The sequence below is a fragment of the Convolutriloba macropyga genome, chromosome 3 (genome assembly GCF_964194025.1).
Source record: "Convolutriloba macropyga chromosome 3, txConMacr16.3, whole genome shotgun sequence".
In the NCBI taxonomy this organism is placed as follows: domain Eukaryota; kingdom Metazoa; phylum Xenacoelomorpha; order Acoela; family Convolutidae; genus Convolutriloba; species Convolutriloba macropyga.
The window spans coordinates 38,162,877-38,184,027 of NC_134470.1; the positions used below are offsets into that span (position 1 = coordinate 38,162,877).

The 21,151-nt window shown below is 36.4% G+C and overlaps 1 protein-coding gene across 1 annotated transcript in view; it reads right to left on the bottom strand.

Annotated features, from left to right (window-relative positions):
* LOC142336187 (CCR4-NOT transcription complex subunit 9-like) overlaps positions 1-21,151 on the bottom strand; it is a 420,288-nt gene that overhangs the window by 341,917 nt on the left and 57,220 nt on the right. The window lies entirely within an intron of this gene.

The window sequence follows — 21,151 nt, forward strand, 5'->3', positions numbered from 1 at the left end:
TTGTCAGCTAAAAAATAAAATAAATCAGGAGCTCAATTGACAGAATTGGTTGCATGACATTTTACGCAATGTCGAAGTACACAATGTGTGAAAATACCCGATGCAATCATACCCAATTTATTCCCTCTTGAGTTTTACGTTCACTTCGATTACAAGGTAGCGATTGGTTTTCAACTAAGTTTTGTCATAATTACGTAATCAAATTGATCTTGTGTTTGGTTGGGATAGATATTAATGAGTTTATGCTGAACAAATTTTCTGTTAGAACTAGAGGATAATTATTCTATAAATATTGAGTGTTTTGGCAAATTGGGTATTTTGTTCCAAGACTGAAAGAATTGGTTAACAAAATGGGAAAATGAACTTTGAATGAAGAGTTTTGTTAACACTGAGTTGAGAATTTTTAATACTGGTTAAGCTAATGGATCGAGCCTCAATAACTCTGCTTGCTGTAATCGGACCAATATCCTTGGTCACTTTGCTGGTCGTTATAGCTGTTTCTTTGATTGTGTGGCATCGCGTTAAGAAAGGACCATGTCGTCGTGACCCAAAGCCCAAGCCGAATGATGCCAATGTCAGCGTTCAAAATCAAAACAGTGAAAGGGAAGCTATCGTGAACCAAATGATGGAAAGCGATTCGGCGCCTCAAGCGACAGAGCAAGGACAGCGGTTACAGGGCACCGCTGGAAAAGCAAAGAATAAAACTCAGAGCCACACAGTCGTTGATGAGAAATCAGATCAAACCAAAAAAACTCCTCAATCTGAGGTAGTGCTTTTGCTTCCTGATGATAAACCTCAAATTCGGGATCGAGAACTGGAAATCAAACTCAAACACTAAGTTGAATCAACTTGATCAGAAAGGCTGTTTTGGCAGCCTTGATGATTTCTTGTGATGTTCAATAATTTTGTTTTGTTCTTTACATTAATGTTTAGTTAAGTGATTAGTATTAATGATTTTTAGAAAGCAAAATGACCGCTGATAGTTAAAAAAAGGACGCATGCTATTTGATTATCGAGACCATTTAAAACTAAAAATGAAAACGGTACGAAATGTCGACTTGGAATGAAGTTGAAACTAAATAAATTGCTGCTAATCTCAGCTGCAAAAGGAGTAAATCATGTACACCAATTTTGAGATGTTGTGGTCTCAAGCACGGGTCAAAAGAATCCAATAAATTAAATTTTTATTTAATATGGGTTCTGAAATTGATTATTGTTCCAATTCCCGGACGTTAATCGCATTTACTTTATGCTTACAATTCGTTGCTTTTCACGCAACCGAGTTGCTCACTTTGAGATCAGTGCAGCCGCGTGATAGAATGATTTTTCAATGAGTAGGTGAATGTAACTTCTGACGCCTGCTTGATATGTCAATTAGATATTGATAACGCCAAGCCAAATTTGAGTTAGAATGAATTTTAATTTTGTGTCCATTATTCATCAACACAACATTCGTCAGGTTTTGAATATTCAATTACAGTGTCTTACATTATGAAAATATCAATAAACAATAGGTCAGAACAAAGATTATTCAGTTCACGAAAAGTATCAATTAGCATCGTTCGTTAGAAAGGAGATAGTGTTTATTGGGTTTTCAAGCCATGCAGAATGTTAACTGTTTGTGGTTAATCGCAATTCTATTGTTTTTGGAAAATTGAAGAAATCTTCCCAACTGGAAACGTCGAAAGAAGATAGTAGTGTAGAGAGTCAGTTGCATTTGATTAGTTAATCAGCAATTTCGAAATCGTAGAGGCAGAAAATTTAAAAAGGAGAATCTGATTCGCCATAGCATCGTGCCAGTTGTTTATCAATTAGTGAATGCTAACAAAGCTGATAGAGCAGATTTTTTTGGTAGGGAAGAAGTTGTTGGTTCAACCTTATTTTACGTGCAAAGAGAATCAATCAATTGTTCGTATGCAAAATTGAACCATAATGTTGATCTTTATAAACGTGAATAATTGGTGAGACTAAATTTTTGTATGAGGAGGTTGTAAACATTACGGAAGATGGGTGGCGAATGTAGCGAAATGGAAAGAACATTAAAATTTAATGAAATGCTAGGTTTTTTTCGGATTTGATTTCGTAATATGCTTCAATAAGCGTAAAGCGAAGGGATCCAGTGATGTATAACTTTGAGAATAGTCTGTAATAAGAAAGGCACATACTTTTGGCGGAATTTTAAGGTAAGTTCTCCTCACTTCTGTGTAATTGAAGATGAAGAGTAGAGGCTTGGATTTCCATATTGTTGGAAATGTTCAATAGATGACTGATTTCAGCTTGACAATTTTTCAAATTTAAATTTGTAGTTGGAATATGTCTTGCAATGTATAGAAATTTAGATAAAATGAAAGTATCAATGGCGAGAGTTTTTGTTCTCATTGTCCTACAACGCGATAATGTGACGTTATTATCACTGATCAGGTTTTTAAGTAGGCCAAGGAGTTCAGTAAGGGAGTTTGTAAGATTAAATTTGATTACTAATAATTGCGTCTCCTAGACATTCGTCAGTTAAGTTCTTCCTTTGCTTTGTAAAACTTTGAGAAAGGAAAACTTCAAGGTTTCTTGATGTTTTATTCAAAACCATTTCCTAAGAATAACTAACGGATTCCCTCCCATTTTAATGTTACATTCAAAATATAAGGAATAGCTTTAATATATGTAGCTGGGGCTGCGTAAGACGCTTTCACAAATTTTCGTACAACTTTTTGTAAGTTTTTGATTAGATCGGTATCACAATTTTATTTTTCAAGGCTCATTATTGGCCATTCAAAACCATAAATCTTATTTATATCGGTTAAATAGCCGCAAAGTGATAGCTGAGACTATTATTGGTCTTTTCTCTGTCTTATTTTGTCAATGAGGATTCTGTTACGGCTTTGTGACGTCGCAATCTCTCCAAATTTGCCTTTTCATCATTCGTACATGGAATTCAAATTTAATTGCGTGCGTGACGTCACTTTTTGCTTTTGGCAAACTGCTCATGTGTTCATTCAAGTAATTAAATTTTTGGTTGCTTGTGACATACTTCACTCTCAAAAAAGGCTTCTTCAATCTGAAATTGACTCTTCTTTCCATTACTTCAGAGAGATAAATGAAGCGAGTGCGTTCTACTCTAATTGAATGGCGTTTTAGGGCAGGTAATAGAAACATCAATCAGTTTAACAGATTCTTAAATTAAAAAAACAACATTTCAGCAATTTTTTTATCAAAAAAAGAATTTTTTAGTCTGTGTCTTTTACTATCTTTTTGAAACAGCAGATCGCAGCGAGAGTGGCTAATTTCTGGACATCTGCTTGCTATGTTTTTTGCACCAAATAAATTAGTAATGCATTTCTAAACACATACAGTTACACTTTTTGCAAATTCTTTAAGTCAAATTTTTTAGGAGCCAAATTGGGTTAATCTGATTTGCCATTGCATCGTGACAGTTGTTTACCAATTAGTGAATGCTAACAAAGTTGATAGAGCAGATTGCTTTGATAGGGAAGAAGTTGTTGGTTCAACCCTATTTTACGTGCAAAGAGAACCAATCAATTGTTCGTATATAACTAAACTTATTGTTGATTGTTATAAACGTGAATAATTGGTGAGACTAAATTTTTGTATGAGGAGGTTGTAAACATTACGGAAGATGGGTGGAGATTGTAGCGAAATGGATAGAACTTCAAAATTTAATGAAATGCTAGGTGTTCCTTGTCAGATTTGATTTTATAATGCTTCAATAAGCGTAGATTGAAGGGATCCAGTGAGGTATAACTTTGAGAATAGTCTGTAATAAGAAAGGCACATACTTTTGGCGGAATTTTAAGGTAAGTTCTCCTCACTTCTGTGTAATTGAAGATGAAGAGTAGAGGCTTGGATTTCCATATTGTTGGAAATGTTCAATAGATGACTGATTTCAGCTTGACAATTTTTCAAATTTAAATTTGTAGTTGGAATATGTCTTGCAATGTATAGAAATTTAGATAAAATGAAAGTATCAATGGCGAGAGTTTTTGTTCTCATTGTCCTACAACGAGATAATGTGACGTTATTATCACTGATCAGGTTTTTAAGTAGGCCAAGGAGTTCAGTAAGGGAGTTTGTAAGATTAAATTTGATTCCTAATAATTGCGTCTCCTAGACATTCGTCAGTTAAGTTCTTCCTTTGCTTTGTAAAACTTTGAGAAAGGAAAACTTCAAGGTTTCTTGATGTTTTATTCAAAACCATTTCCTAAGTATAACTAACGGATTCCCTCCCATTTTAATGTTACATTCAAAATATAAGGAATAGCTTTAATATATGTAGCTGGGGCTGCGTAAGACGCTTTCACACATTTTCGTACAACTTTTTGTAAGTTTTTGATTAGATCGGTATCACAATTTTATTTTTCAAGGCTCATTATTGGCCATTCAAAACCATAAATCTTATTTATGTCGGTTAAATAGCCGAAAAGTGATAGCTGAGACTATTATTGGTCTTTTCTCTGTCTTATTTTGTCAATGAGGATTCTGTTACGGCTATGTGACGTCGCAATCTCTCCAAATTTGCCTTTTCATCATTCGTACATGGAATTCAAATTTGATTGCGTGCGTGACGTCACTTTTTGCTCTTGGCAAACTGTTCATGTGTTCATTCAAGTAATTAAATTTTTGGTTGCTTGTGACATACTTCACTCTCAAAAATGGCTTCTTCAATCTGAAATTGACTTTTCTTTCCATTACTTCAGAGAGATAAATGAAGCGAGTGCGTTCTACTCTAATTGAATGGCGTTTTAGGGCAGGTAATAGAAACATCAATCAGTTTAACAGATTCTTAAATTAAAAAAACAACATTTCAGCAATTTTTTTATCAAAAAAAGAATTTTTAGTCTGTGTCTTTTACTATCTTTTTGAAACAGCCGATCGAAGTGAGAGCGGCTAATTTCAGGACATCTGCTTGCTATGTTTTTTGCACCAAATAAATTAGTAATGCATTTCTAAACACATACAATTAGACTTTTTGCAACTTCTTTAAGTCGATCAAATTTTTTAGGAGCCAAACTGGGTTACTCTGATTTGCCATTGCATCGTGACAGTTGTCTACCAATTAGTGAATGCTAACAAAGTTGACAGAGCAGATCGCTTTGATAGGTAAGAAGTTGTTGGTTCAACCCTATTTTACGTGCAAAGAGAACCAATCAATTGTTCGTATATAACTAACCATATTGTTGATCGTTATAAACGTGAAAAATTGGTGAGACTAAATTTTTGTATTTGGAGGTTGTAAACATTACGGAAGTTGATGGCGATTGTAGCAAAATGGATAGAACATTGAAACTTAATGAAATGCTATGTTTTCAGTGTCAGATTTGATTTTATAATGCTTCAATAAGCGTAGATTGAAGGGATCCAGTGAGGTATAACTTAGAGGCTTGGATTCCCTTTTCGTTCAAAATGTTCAATAGATGACTGATTTCAGCTTGACAATTTTTCAAATTTAAATTCGTAGTTGGAATATGTCTTGCAATGTATAGAAATTTAGGTAAAATGAAAGAATCATTGGCGAGGGTTTTTGTTCTCATTGTCCTACAACGAAATAATGTGACGTTATTATCAGTGATCAGTTTTTTAAGTAGGCCATGGAGTTCAGTAAGGGAGTTTGTAAGATTAAATTTGATTCCTAATAATTGCGTCTGTTACATTCGAATGTCCTAATACATTCGTCAGTTAAGTTCTTCCTTTGCTTTGTGAAACTTTGAGAAAAAAAACTTCAACGTTTCTTGATGTTTTATTCAAAACCATTTCCTAAGAATAAGTTACCTGATTCCCATTTTCTAATTTTGCATTTAATGTATCAGGAATAGCTTTAAAATATATAGCTGGGGCTGCGTAAGACACTTTCGCACATTTTTGTATAACTTTTTGTAAGTTTTTGATTAAGTAGGTATCACAATAGCATTAATGGCCATTGCAAACCATATATCTTATTTGTGTCGGTTTAATATCCGCAAAGCGATAGCTGAGACTATTATTGGCCTTCTCTTTGTCTTTTATTTTGTCATTGGGGTTTCTGTTACGGCTATATGACGTCGCAATCACTCCAAATTTGCCTTTTGATCATTCGTTCATGTAATTTGAACTTAATTACGTGCGTAACGTCTTTTTTGCTCTTAGCAGACTTCTTTTGTTCATTCAAGTAATTAAATATTTGGTTGCTTGTGACATACCTCACTCTCAAGAGTGGCTTCCTCAATCTGAAATTACTTCTTTCCATTAATTCAGCGAAATAAGTCAAGTGAGAGCGTTCTACTCTAAATGAATGGCGTTTTAGGGCAGGTAATAGAAACAGCAAAAAGTTTACCAGATTCTCACTCAAAACACACATCTCAGTTTTTTATCACAACAAGTTTTTTAGTCTGTTTCTTTTAGATCTTTTTGAATCAAGAGATCGAAGCGATAGCGGCTAGTTTCTGTACATCTGCCCGCTATGTCTTTCGCGCCGAATAATTTGGTAATGCTGTTTTAAACACACGCAATTACACTTTTTGCAACTTCTTTAAGTCTGTCAAAGTTTTTAGGAGCCAAATGGGGACAATCTGATTTGCCATAGCATCGTGCCAGTTGTTTATTAATTAGTGAATGCTAACAAAGCTGATAGAGCAGATCTTTTTGGTAGGGAAGAAGTTGTTGGTTCAACCTTAATTTACCTGCAAAGAGACTCAATCATTTGCTCGTATGTAACATTGAACCATAATGTTGATCGTTATGAACGTGACTAATTAGTGAGAAAAAATTTGTGTGTGAGGAGGTTGTAAGCATTAAGGAAGATGGGTGGCGATTGAAGCGAAATTGATAGAACATTAAAATTTAATGAAATGATAGGTGTTCCTTGTCAGATTTAAATTTTTAAACTTCAATAAGCGTAGATTGAAGGGATCCAGTGAGTTATAACTTTGAGACTAGTCTGTAATAAAAAGGCACATACTTTTGGCGGGATTTTAAGGTACGTTTACGTCACTTCTGTGTAATGAAAGATGAAGAGTAGAGGTTTGCATTTCCATTTTGTTCCAAATGTTCAATTGATGACTGATTCCACCTTGACATTTTTTCAAATTTATTATAGTAGTTGGAATATGTCTTGCAATTTATAGAAATTTATGTAAAATGAAAGTATCAATGGCGAGGTTTTTTGCTCTCCTTGTCCTACAGCGAGATAATGGGACGTTTTTATCACTGATTATTTTTTTAAGTAATGCCAAGGAGTTCGGCAAGGGAGTTTGTTAGATTAATTTTGATTGCTAAGAATTGCGTCTCCTGGATATTCGTCAGGTAGGTTCTTACTTTGCTTTGTAAAACTTTGAAAACAGAAAATTTCATTGATTCTTGATGTTTTATTCAAAACTGTTTCCTAAGAATAAGTTAACTGATTCTCATTTTAGAGTTGCATTTAATATATAAGGAATAGCTTTAATATATGTAGCTGGGGCTGCGTAAGACGCTTTCACACATTTTCGTACAACTTTTTGTAAGTTTTTGATTAGATCGGTATCACAATTTTATTTTTCAAGGCTCATTATTGGCCATTCAAAACCATAAATCTTATTTATGTCGGTTAAATAGCCGCAAAGTGATAGCTGAGACTATTATTGGTCTTTTCTCTGTCTTATTTTGTCAATGAGGATTCTGTTATGGCTATGTGACGTCGCAATCTCTCCAAATTTGCCTTTTCATCATTCGTACATGGAATTCAAACTTAATTGCGTGCGTGACGTCATTTTTTGGCTCTTAGCAAACTGTTCATGTGTTCATTCAAGTAATTAAAATTTTGGTTGCTTGTGACATACTTCACTCTCAAAAATGGGTGCTTCAATCTGAAATTGACTCTTCTTTCCATTACTTCAGAGAGATAAATGAAGCGAGTGCGTTCTACTCTAATTGAATGGCGTTTTAGGGCAGGTAATAGAAACATCAATCAGTTTAACAGATTCTTAAATTAAAAAACAACATTTCAGCAATTTTTTATCAAAAAGAATTTTTTAGTCTGTGTCTTTTACTATCTTTTTGAAACAGCAGATCGAAGCGAGAGCGGCTAATTTCTGGACATCTTCTTGCTATGTTTTTTGCACCAAATAATTTGGTGATGCGTTTTTAAGCATACGCAATTGAAGTTTTTGAATTTTTTTAATAAATCTGTCAAATTTTTAGGAGCCAAACTGAGAGCCAAAGCCAACAACCCCGTTTTTGAGAAGTGGTATCAAGCACGTGTCAATTAACTGCAATAAATTGAATTTTTATTCTAGCTGCAAAGCAGTGAGCTGAGTGGAGCTATATTGCGCTGATCGTGGGTTTATAAAATCCAGGGAGTTGCGGTTGTGTTGTTTTAGATTAGATTTTGAGTCCAAAGTGTTTCAATTGTTCATGTTGTTTTTATCATTTTGTACCTTTTTCATGAATAGGTATCAAAATAAAGTTTTTGGAAGTCCAAAAAGGTCCGTGGTGCAGGCTATAGTTGCTCTTTATGTCTCAATTGCGAGCTATACATATTTGGTAGAACAAATTGAAGCACCCGAAATGATAGAAATTTTTGCGATTTTTTTTCCAATTTGTTTTCAAAAGATTTATGTCATCTCTGATTTGTTTGATCTTTCGGGGTCAATGAAACATTCTTAGAGTTCAAAAATGGGTTACTGCATGGTTTCTGGAGACAATGGAATGATTCTGAAAACATCATTATCAAAAACTTTGCGGCGTCATGATTAAATTTGCAATTCTCTTTTTTATTAAACTTCTGTCGCTTTTGCGTGTTTTGTCCCTTTGAGCGAAAAAATTTTTTAGTGCTTGGCTTTGGTTAAGTGTAAAAGTTTCTAACGACAAAGATTTTATTGTCACAATTTTTGGGAACTTGTCATTAAAATTTTCTATAAAATTTCTTTTAAATGTTTTTGTCAGTTTTAGCCAATAGAGGGGACGTTATTTAGATTACATTTTTAATGATCTTTGAGAAGAGCTACTCAATCAAACATTACAGAACCTAATCAATGGTGGACCAGAAAGAGGACACTTCTTATGTAAAAGACAAATGTGAAATTTTGACAAGTGAACAAAATGCCAAGTGTTGATAGAGAACTATCTCAGAATTTTATTTATTGTTTGCAGGTCCATACGCTTCAATAGCAAATGAACAATAGTTCGCCTCATGTTAGAAAAGAAGGATTCAAAAATGCCCCTAATACTGGGATAGTTGACCTAATTCGACGACATTCAACGTGCATTTGTGTTCATTTACACAGTTTGAAGGCACCAAAAGTTCTATACTCTTTCCATAATAATGAACAAAGTATTGAGGCGAGTAATTGAGGTGATGATTTATTTGGCAATTGTCAACCAGAGAAATTAGATCAAATGATTTAAACAATTATTTCCGGCAAATCTTGGAAGCATTCATAGCTATCAAGGGTTTCTCTTTTAGCGTCAATTGATTTTTGTTAGAATATCGACCAAACTATAGCCATGAACTTAGTGAGAATTATTAGAAAGAAAGTTTAACCTACCAGATTACCAAAACCGGAGCAAATGGATTTTAATCACAAAGTTTATATAAATGAATCGTTAAGAAATGGTGCTCAGAAGCAATATTTAGTTCCAATTGGTGATGTAAAATCTTCCCACCATGTATTGAATGATTATGATGCCACCGGGAATAAGAAAGAATTCTTAGAAACGTGTAAAAGGATGCCATCTGTGGTACCCCCTGCGACTAATTTCAAGGAAATTTGCGGAAGCAAACCATATTGGGTAACCCTAGCGACTCCCACTGTAAATCATGGTGCTAAGATTAGTTTTGTATCTTGAATTTCTTGCACTAATAATACAGCTTTCTAATACAGCTGATTTTTGAGAATTTTTCATCCCTTAAATCAAATCAACATCTTGATCTAATAATCAGATCTCTACTGTAAATTATCATTTTTTGTTATTCTCTCATTTTGAGAAAAATAATTTTTCTACCTAGTTAAAAACGCCTTTTATTCCGCTTGCGAAAACCCATAACCCAACAGGTTATGGGCCCAGCAATTTTCTAAGTCATAAAACTAATTTCTAAAACAAAACTAATTTGTTGTAGAAAAACATAATCCTTTACTGCTTAGTAACTTTTCTTTTTCACAATTGTTTTGCCTGCTCAAATTACGATGGATCAACAGACAGTGAAGCTGCTGACCTGCAAGGGAAAGGCAGAGGACTTTCCAATCTGGAGTACAAGATTTGTGGCAATGATGAGGACGAAGGGACTCTACAAATCACTTGCGACAGAGGAGCAGCCCAATGAGCCTGCACCATTAGCCAATGGGGCGAGCAACGATGAGAAGAAGAACCACATGGTGCTGAAGGATGCACTTGAGAAGGAAGTTGCCGACATCAAGGAGAAACGGAACAATGTGTGGTGCCGTCTGCCACTAACTCTAGACGCAACAACCCTCATGCTGATGAGACAAGACTGTGTGGGAGATGACGACATCGTAGATGAAGCAAAGGCTTGGAAGCTTTTGCAGGAGAGATTTCAGAATGTGGAGACGCCGACAGTGGTGACTTTGGTAGCAGCGCTTGCTCAACTGCAGCTCGAGGATTCCGAGGATCTGGATAGCTTCCTCATCAGAGGACAGGAGTTGCTCACAAGGCTACAAGAAGGAGGGGAAGCAATCTCAGAGACCCTCTTCAACGCCTGGGTCCTCAGTGGTCTGCAATGAGGTATGAAAGCTTTGTTATACAGGAAAGCTTTAACCCGGCAACGAACTTCACAGAGTTAGGGAGAAGGCTGCAGAACTTCAATCAGTGCACAGCACAGAGGCACAAAGGACAAAGTGGTTCAGTGGCACCGGTAGTGAAGCGCGACTTCAAAATGGGACGCAAGAAAGGAAACTGCTTTGTGTGTCGGATGCCTGGACACCTTGTCAAAGACTGAAGGAGGAAGGAGACAGCACAATGCAGCAAGTGTGATGAAAAAGGCCAACTAGACAGGGCATGCAAGAGACAAAGAGAGGGAGGCCAACACGACACAGTGGCAATGGGTTCAACATTGGCTTCACTAGACAAAGAACACTGGGCAGCTCTCACCCAGTGGAAGACAGCAGGCATGCTGATGGGCAGTGGTTGTACAGATAACATAGTGACGAACATCGACGCGTTCCTGGGCTCTGTGCCCATTCAACCAGTGGTCTGAATTCCCAACGGAGAGGCTTCCAGAGTGGTGGGCAGAGGCTGTGTGATGATCAACAAAGCCTCAAACAAAGGGGAATTCCAGTGCGAACTCAAAGGTGTTTTGTCTGTGCCCGACTATTCTTCAAACCTCTTATCAGGGTCAAGATGCACTTAGCGGGGACATAGTTTCACTTTCGAGAAAAAAATAGCTGTATGAAACTCCAGAAGGTAAATCGGGTAAAACTAACACAAGAAAATAATTTGCTTTAATTGCCCTGCAGCGTTCTAGAATTCAAGATGAATTCCAACAGCGTGAAGCTTTACAGTGCAAGGAAGTGGAACAGAAGATTGGGGCATTTGAATCAAGAGGATGAAGTCAGGAATGCACCAGAAACATTGGGGGAACTCATTAATGTATGCAATGTGTGCGCATTGGTGAAGATCACAAAGACTCCAGTACAAACAGTGGCAGAGACCGAAACAGAAGAGAAGCTGGAGAGGGTGTTCACAAACGTGATAGGACCTTTCAGAGTAGAGTCACTGTCAGGGTTCCCGTTCTGCATTTTTTGCAGACCAGTACACGAAGTTTGCGTTTGTGGACTTGGTTAAGGCAAAGAGTGAAGCACTGGCTAGCCTGAAGATGTTTATTCTCAGTGCGGGACGCCCAAGAAACTGAGCAAGACAATGCGAAGGAGTTTCGCTCAGAGTAGTTCAAGATGTACTGTTTAGATGCAGGCATTCTACAGGAGAAGACCATACCGGAGACGCCACAACAGAATGGGTTAGCTGATAGGTGCAACAGGCCCTTGCTGCAGATGGCATGATGCTTCCTCATTGACTCATGTCTTCCCAAGATGATTTGGGGAGCAGCAATTCTCCACGCAACAAGTATCAGGAACTTGGTTGCAAGACGAGGAGAAGAAAAATGCCCGGTTGAGCTGATGCGAGGTATCAAACTTAAGCTTTCAGTTAGTAAATTATCTATTTATGGTTGCACAGTCTTCATGAGGAAGAGGGACAGAGATGTCAGCAACTTTGAACCCAAGGCACTGGAAGGAAAATTTGTGGGTTACACTGAGGGAGACAATGGATGCCTGGTGTACGTGATGGCAGTTTGAAATGCGATCATCAAGGAATCCGAAGTGGGCTCAATCCTTGACAACACAGAGACGCTCGACCTACTAGATGAAGGGCCACCACAACTGGGGATCTGGCATCCAGATGATGGTCATCAAGACAATGGCAGCAAAGAGAAACAGGGCACATCTACTGCAATAAAAGAGGAGTGGAATGATATAGAGAGCGTGAACAATTGAGAAACGAAACTGAGACGAGATGCCTCGGATGTTGAGGAAGCAGCACTAGATGAAGAATCTACTGCAACAAGATGGAGTCTCAGAGACTTGGAGTCACTGGAAGACAGTGACACAGAGGATTTCTCACAGTCAACGACAGTTGGCTTCCTTGAAGAGGCACTTGAGCAGGCGGACAGGGCAGAGGAGGATACGAGCAGAGAACGGTCCGGATTTTTTTGGAGAAATCAGGATCCATCTTTTTGTGCCTGAGGGTGACTATGTGGAACTTAAAACAGTCTGCGAAGCCAAGCAAGGTGACGATTGGGACCAGTGGCACCGGGCAAAGAAGGACGAGGTCAAGACACTCCAAGACAACGAGATTTGGAACCTAATGAGACCACCCACGGACAGGGAAGTCATACCGGGCAAATGGGTCTACGAAGTGAAATTGGGACCCAGTGGTCAAGTCAACAAATTCAAAGCACGCTATGCGGAAAAATGCTTCAAACAAGTGAAAGGACTGGACTACATTGAGACTTTTGCGCCTACCTGTAAGCCAGAGACATTCAGGATTCTACATCAACTATCTGCGAAGCAGGGCCATGTGATGCACCAGTTTGATGTCAATATTGCTTTACTGTACTCACCAATAGAGGGGACGAAGTGTATCTGGATTAGCCTAAGGAGTTTGTAAAACACGGATCAGATGGAGAGAAGTTTGTATGCTGACTGAATAAACCAATTGTTTGTTTGAAACAGGAAGCTAACAACTGGTATTAGGAACTGGCAAACTTCCTACTGAGACAGGGGTTCACTAAAAGCACAACGATCATTGCTTGTTCGGGAGAGCAGAGAAAGAGTTCCACACGTTCATCTTGGTCTGGGTTGACGACATAATAGCAGCATCGAGAAACATGACAGTGATCTCCGATGTCAAGAAGGCTTTTGAGGCAACATTTCACATGGAAGACAGAGGGAGTTTACAGTGGTTTCTGGGTTTAGGAAACAGTTGAAAAGAGGGCAAAGTCACATTTGACCAAGAACGCTACATAAAAACAATGCTTGAGCGGTTTCAAAAGAATCTATGCAAACCATCACGAACTTCAGCTGATTTGAATTTGAAACTTCAGACCGCACAAAAGTAAAACGAAGAAGCGGACCAGAGGATCTACAGAAGCTTGGTTGGATCACTTCTGTATCTAGCGAAACAGACGAGGCCAGACATCATGTTCAAAGTCAACATTCTGTCCAGACACATGAATGCCCCCACCAATCAACACTGGCTGTGCTGAAAATGACTTATATGATATCTTCAAGGTTCAAAAGGTTTAAAGCTTACTTACACAAAAGAAGCTTATTATGATTTAGTGGGGGAAAGTGATGCAGACTGGTCTGTTGTTGTGAAGGACAAAAAATCAACGACGGGCTATTACTCCAAGCTCAACGGATGTGGCGCAGCACTCAGATGGGGTGTCAAGAAGCAGTCCAAAGTTGCCTTTCTTCATCAGAAGCAGATTATCAGGGCATGGCTGCAGCAGGTCAAGAAGCATTGTATCTGAAAAATCTTCTGCAGGATTTCGGCATCCAACAGAAACATCCAATAGCAATTGGAGAGGACTACCAGATTTGTATCAAAATGAATGTGCCAAAACAGAGTCATGCACAAGAGGAACAAACACATTGAAACAAAATTTTACTTCATTCGGGACAAGACGGAGTATGGTACTATTTCAATTCATTACGTTCCTATTGAAAAAATGGCAGCGAACATCTTCACGAAATCTTTACCCGTTTGGAAGGTGGAAACATTCAGAACTGTTTTGACGGGAATAGACTGTTTGCAATCAGCTCAAGTCTGAGTGGGGGTGGTTGAATATCTACCAAACTATAGCCATGAACTTTGTGAGAATTATTAGGAAGAAAGTTTAACTTACCAGATTACAAAAACAGGAGCAAATTGATTTTAATCACAAATATTATATAAATGAATCGTTGAGAAATGGTGCCTAGAATCAATATTCGGTTCAAATTGGTGAATCTAGATAACTATTCTTAGAGTGAGATTATTTGATGTAAATCTTCCCACCATGTAGTGAATGACTATGATACCACCGGAAATGAGAACGAATTCTCAGAAAAGTGTAAATGCGTACCATCTATGTTACCCCTGCGACTGATTTCTTGGAAATTTGCAGAAGCAAACCATATTGGGTAACCCTTGCGACCCCCACTGTAAATAATGGTGCTAAGATTAGTTTTGTATCTTGACTTTCTTGCACTGATAATACAGCTTTCTAATAAAGCTGAATTTTGAGCCTTTTTTCATCCCCAAAATCGAATCACCATCTTGATCTAATAATGATATCTCTCCTGTAAATCTCTAAATTCTACTCTAATATATCATTTTGGTAATTCTCTGTTTTTTCTACTTAGTTAAAAACGCCTTTTATTCCGATTGCAAAAACCCATAACCCAACGATTTTTGATTTATAATTTTAGCGATGAGTATTCCACAGAGTGCCCAGTACTTGAAGGCCTCTACAGAAAATCTACTCTTAAATTGTCAACCATAAGTTAGATGAAAATGCAAAGTTTTTGGATTGCGTGAAGTACAGTGGAATTGCACGACTGGACACAAGCAGCTTCAATGTCTCCAGCTTGTCCAACGGTTTCTGTATGACCAGAAGTTGAAAAAAAGTTCCATTGATGAAATCAAATTGCCGTCTGGTGAATTTTTTCGTTCATAGTTAATGTCAAACCAAGTTCTGCTTTCGATAATGCAGTAAATTCTTGTCACAACCAAATTCTGTCCAAAATAGTGCTCAGAATTGAAATCACGCCAATTAAGCAGCTGCATATGCGCCAATGGCAGGCCAATTTTTGCATAAGTTTATTTCAGTTTCCGAAAAAAAAATACTTAAACAACTAGCCATAATTTACAAATCGATTGTATTCCTGTCATAAATATCTCTTCTGACTTTTCAAGAAACGATGCTCATCCAAATAGAGGCTGGATCTATGCAATGTCCACTTCACACAATGGGAAAGACGATGCTTTCTCTTCAAATTAGACTAGCGCTAAAAGGAGAGCCAAATCAAATTATGTAAGTTTCTAGATTGGTTACCTCCTCCCAAGAGAAGGGAGTTCGAAATAGAATCTTGTCAATGAACTACACTGTCAATGTTGACTGATGTATACTTTGCTCTACCCTAAAGTCAAAACAGACATTATTAGACTATTAATTCATTTGAAGATATCATAATTTGCCACCGTTTAAAATTATAAACCATCAGCGTAATAACTTTTTACTATACTTTTTAAATATGTACATACTATTTTTTTAAATACTATACGTAAATACTATTTTTTTCAAGTTGCATTTTCCCTTTCTACAGTTTCTTCGATTGCGTCTGATGATTGTAATTGAGCCTCAGATACAATCGTAAATATCAAGCGTGGACGTGACGCATCGTTTTGCAACAAAAAAACTAGAAAAACTGCTCAGGTTTAGATTCAATCCATTAACCTGTTTTAGCGAAAACTGAAAGTTTATGACTATTCTTTCTGTTGAATATGTACATTGAGTATGTAAACCTGGAAAATGGTTCTATGTCAAATGTCCTAAACTTTTGTGGTCACTTTATTTTGTTGTTACAATAAGGGATAACTAAAAATTCCTCAATTTGTCTCACAAAACTAAATGGCCTCTTCTTGTTTTTATGGGAAAAGTGAGTCCTGTCATATGATGTTTTCTGTGAAGGTTTTTAATCTTCTACATCGCCTAGATTATTTTAATTTTTACTATTTATATCAATGTTGCTAGTCAAATGATGTGTATTTTTATAACTATTACGATTTTATGAGTTTGATCCGAAAGACCAGAAACTTTGGAACTCTTCTGAAAAAGGTCACATCGTTGATTTTACTGCAGAACAAAAATTATGATATTAAGTGAAAATTTATTTCGCATGGTCAAACTTTCCCAAAGGGGCAACTGAGAGAGACTGTTTTGGATGTTTTAAATGCAATTTCTTCATATCCGGCAAACCATTGCACAGTTTCGACTGAATTAGGTAACGGTTCGAAGAGCTTCCAAGGTTGAGGTGCCAGACCGAAAGTCGATATGTTTAGACTGTCCCAGACGGAAAGTGTCTATGTCCAGACCGTCCCGGACATAATCTTTACCAAACAAGTCGAGTATTACAAATCACTGCAAAATTGCTGTACAATACTTAACATAAATTTAGGCATGTCTACTAAAGGCTTTTCCGTGCCATATATAACGTTTTTGACTTCTCGAAAAACCCACGCTCACCCAAGTAGAGGCAATCTCTATGGAACGTTTCTGATGTCAACATTCAAATTTGAAACATGTGGACATCAACATTTTGATGATCATTTGCACGTCGCAGGCAGGTTTTTTCCAACGTTCGCTTGCAATGCAAATTTATAACACTAACTATACAATACCACCTAGCTTGCTTTCACGTGATAAATTTTCAAATTTAATTGTATTCACAACTGATATCAAAATTATTCATTTATTCAGCTTGAGTTTTGCTTGAACATTTGTCGCCCATGTTGGTTCATTTTTGAATGAAGTTAACACGATTGTGCTCATTTACTTCACTGCATTGCATTGAATCAATTACAGAGTAAAGTTAAATAACTGCAAAATATATAATTTCTATCGGTAAATTCCCAATTTCAGCCTTTCATATCTTTGTCTACTCCGAATGGACTCAACCGCTGAAATCATTACAGTATCTGCTATTGGATCGATGCTTTTATTCATTGTCTCTATTGTTTTAATAGCGTGGTGTTGTGTCAACAAAAACACTCAAAGTAACTCTAATGAAGTCAAAGAGGGCGAAGAGAGCTACGAGGAAATGAGAAAACGCAAAATGAAGCACCCTTATTACCACTTTCTGAAACGTCATGCTAAAGACATGTATTATTTAAACAAAGATCTGAAGAGAAGGGAGGCAGAGTATGAGAGGAAGTCTGCAAAAAGTTTCCTGGGAAACGAACAAAAACCAGAAGCACCGCCCACTAATCCAGACTATGGCTCAGATGCACCTGGTCCAAGTGCTGCGGCTACTGATATGGAAGCTCACGGAGAGGAAAGCGAGACCCCAGACTCATATGAACTGATGCAGAGATACAAAGTGGCAAAATTTTTGGAGTAACATGTAATGGGGATAAGGAATTTATGCCAGCTGGGTTTTTGTTCACTCAACTTTGACCGATTGGTATTTTTCTGATGCATTAAACAATAATCGTAAGGCATGGTATAATGAGCTAGTCTAACATTTAAAACAGTAAGATATTTTTCGAAAAATTATCTCACATAAGCATTATTATGCTAAATAAAATCTCTGATAAATATAACAATGTACAATATTGGGTTTGTTTTGGCACATTGGGTATTTTGGAACTTGGCATTTGATATTTTTTAAGGTATTTATGCCGTTTAAAGGCTTTTAGATAGGGACTGGCTGGCACCCAAAACTCTATCAAAAGTTTTGAAAGACTTGTTTGGCGGGTCCTCTTGTTTTTGTGAGTGTACTCTTTGTCCCCATGATGGTTGCTCTCTCGACTTTTTGAGAACTTGAGACCCGAGAGTTGATTTCATCAATTATTGTAATCCTAGCAAATTTTTTAATACCAACTATGGATTCGCACTTAAACCAAATCAATTCGACTTATCTATCTATCAGTATCAAAAAATCAGCCAAATGAATTTCTAAGCAAAATAACCTTAACAACTTCTGCCACCTGGTAGTTCTGCTTCTGGCTAAAAACTAAAAATTATTTCAAACAACAATTTCAATCAACTCTGCAGTTTCCTTCGCTACAACTACTTAACAATGTTCTTGCACAAAAACTCTTTAAATAACTACAATTCTCTCACAAAAGAATCAACTGTTGCGCTCGTGAGTCATAGATATAAAACTGGACCTAAGTGAACTAAATTCCTATCAGCGACAAGTAGCGTGCTTTTTTTTGTAGAGAGCATTTTTGGTTACATGGTTGGTCACGAGTTGTACCATACTCTTTGCAATTGTTTGCTCAACGTGACCGCTGTTCTGTGGTTAACTTGATTTACTAATTGCATATGCAAGTACATGCATGCTACTTTGGTTGTTTTTTTAGTCATTTATTCAGTTATTTATACTCGACCGTTTTCATCCTTTGTTAATATATGCCTCCTTTTAGGTTTGAGTAAGGCTTGTATTGCAACAATTTCAGACAAACATTCCTTAGACAAAAATGATAGAAAAAGTCTTGATATCCTTCGGTTTATTTATAAGGATATAATCATCGTTAACACGTCAATAGTAAAATTGCCCCGTTTGAATCATTAATATTTGAGTACGTTTTCAGCAAAACAATGCCTCTGGTAAAAAAAATGTTGTCTTCAAGAAATTTTTGAAAACTTTCAAGTTATTGTTTTGCCGTTTGTCTTGAAAGGGGAATGAACAGCTGTAGGATAACACTTCAGAGAAAAATGGCAATTAAATGCTAATGAACTCAGTTTTAAGAGCAAATTTGTTCTTGAATGTCTCCAATAGAAGAGAAAAATACACAAGTCCAAAATAAATTACTAAAGCAAATTAAATTACTCTCCAAATTAAATTACTCAAAATTTTTTCAATACATTTTCTAAAAAATTTTCTTATGCTTATTGTTCAACAATTGTCGTCAAACAATGTTGGCAAAAAAATCCAAAGTCAATTCTCAGTACAAATCATTTTTATGAACGTCAAAAATCATAAAGTTTTGTAGAAAAACTTTAAATTTTTTCTGCAAAAAGTCTTTTACTACGCTAATCAGCCAATTTATTATCACTGCTTCCATGCCAGGATTTTTGTGCTTGGTAACAATGTGGTTTCGTTTCTGAAGCTGATTGTTTTGCTACTTGTCTCCTACTACCACTTTATCATGATCTATTCTGCAAAACTGAACAAAATTCCGAGGCATAACGTCATGTAGAGTTTTATTTCAAGTTTCTCCCATGCTTACAGCTAAGGTTTCCCCAATTTTAGCCATATTGTGTAGCAATTGAATTATTATTTAGTTCTATCCATAAATTGTTCAATTGTAGACGCTAATTTTTGGTGCATGAATTGGGATCTGTTTAAAAGAAGAACATCTGCCATCTATTTCTGCTAATAGAAAAATTTCATTTTTGAAAATCTAGGCATATCTTCCATATATTTCAGGTAATAGAAAATGGAATTTCTAAAAAAATTGTGTCTGGCTTTTTTATGGCTGAAAAATTTCTCAGTTTTTATATTCCTAAAAGAATTACAGTTTAATCAATACTGTGGATGAGAAGAAAATATTGCCGGAAGTAGTTGTCAAACGGCAAAGTTTTTTAACAAACCAGTTTATTTTCGCATTATTGCCTAAAGGCGGCATTGAATTCTTGGCATGAAAAAAGTTTGGCCCAAAAACATTAAATAAAGAAATAATTTATTTAGTCCTTGCCAGGACTGTTGATTTTTCTCAAATTTCCGATGTTTCACACTAAAAAGCGGATGGGTTGGATTACAAATTAAAGATTCTAATACTTAATTGCTCTCAATGATATTAGCAGCAATTTATGGTCACTGACAAAAGTGAATGCACAAACAGCAATTTCACATGACAAACTGCATGCCTAGAGTTAATTGCAGTCAGTAAAATTTTAAGCAGTTGAATGGTTCTAAAATGAGAAAAAATGACAACATTGCTTATAGTGAAATCTTGATTAAGTTTGAAAATTTGTAGCAATTATATTGGTACTTTTGGTCTTTTTCATGCAATTTTTCGCTTGACCGACTTTTCATCTGACCCATTTGACTTTTCTTCCTTAACAACGGGATCAACAGGTAGCGCCCAGGCGGCTTTAAGTTTCATTAGAGGCTCTTCGCGGCTTTTGGTAGTCCTTCAATTGCTGTGTGGTGAAGCTACGGGGAGGGCCGTAGTTTAAGGGTAAAAGGTCTTTTTTAGGAGTTTTTGAGACCAAAATGTTGCAATTCTTCGTGTTTTTTGCGTCATTTTTTGAATTGTTTTTGGACCAACCTAAAATTGCGGCTGGTTGAAGTTGATAAAGGTCTTGTGCAAGACATAAGTACTTTTTATGACCAATTTCAAGTGCTATATGTTTTGGTAATCTAAAAACACGCAAATTTATACTAATATTCACAATTTTTTCAAGCTTTTTAAAATTTTTCATTTTTTAAAAATTTTTTCAGCCCTAGGTGTCACGGAGCTTCCTCTACAGTTTGACAATTAGTTACTGCATAGTTGCTAGTGGTAAAGGAATGGTTTTTGTCTTTTTTACATTACGAGTGTCTACCATTTTTAGTGGCAAAAACTTGCAATTTTAATCAATTGTTTTGACATTTATTGTCATTATTCAAGTTTTTCGGGACCCATTGGGCCAGAAAACCTCCTTAAAGCTTAGATAATATGTTACTGAAAATTTTTACCGGGCATGGAGTAGTTTTCAACTGTTTAACATCACAAATTTTAGCAATTTTTTAAAAAAAATTTTGAAAGTATTTTTTTAGGTTTCTCGACCTCAAGAACCAAGGAAGCTCCTCTACGGTCTGATAACAGTTTACTGCATGGTTTCTAGATGTATTGGAATCTATGCAATTTTTTCAAGTTTTTTGAATACTTTTCAATTTCAATTTTTCCGGCACAA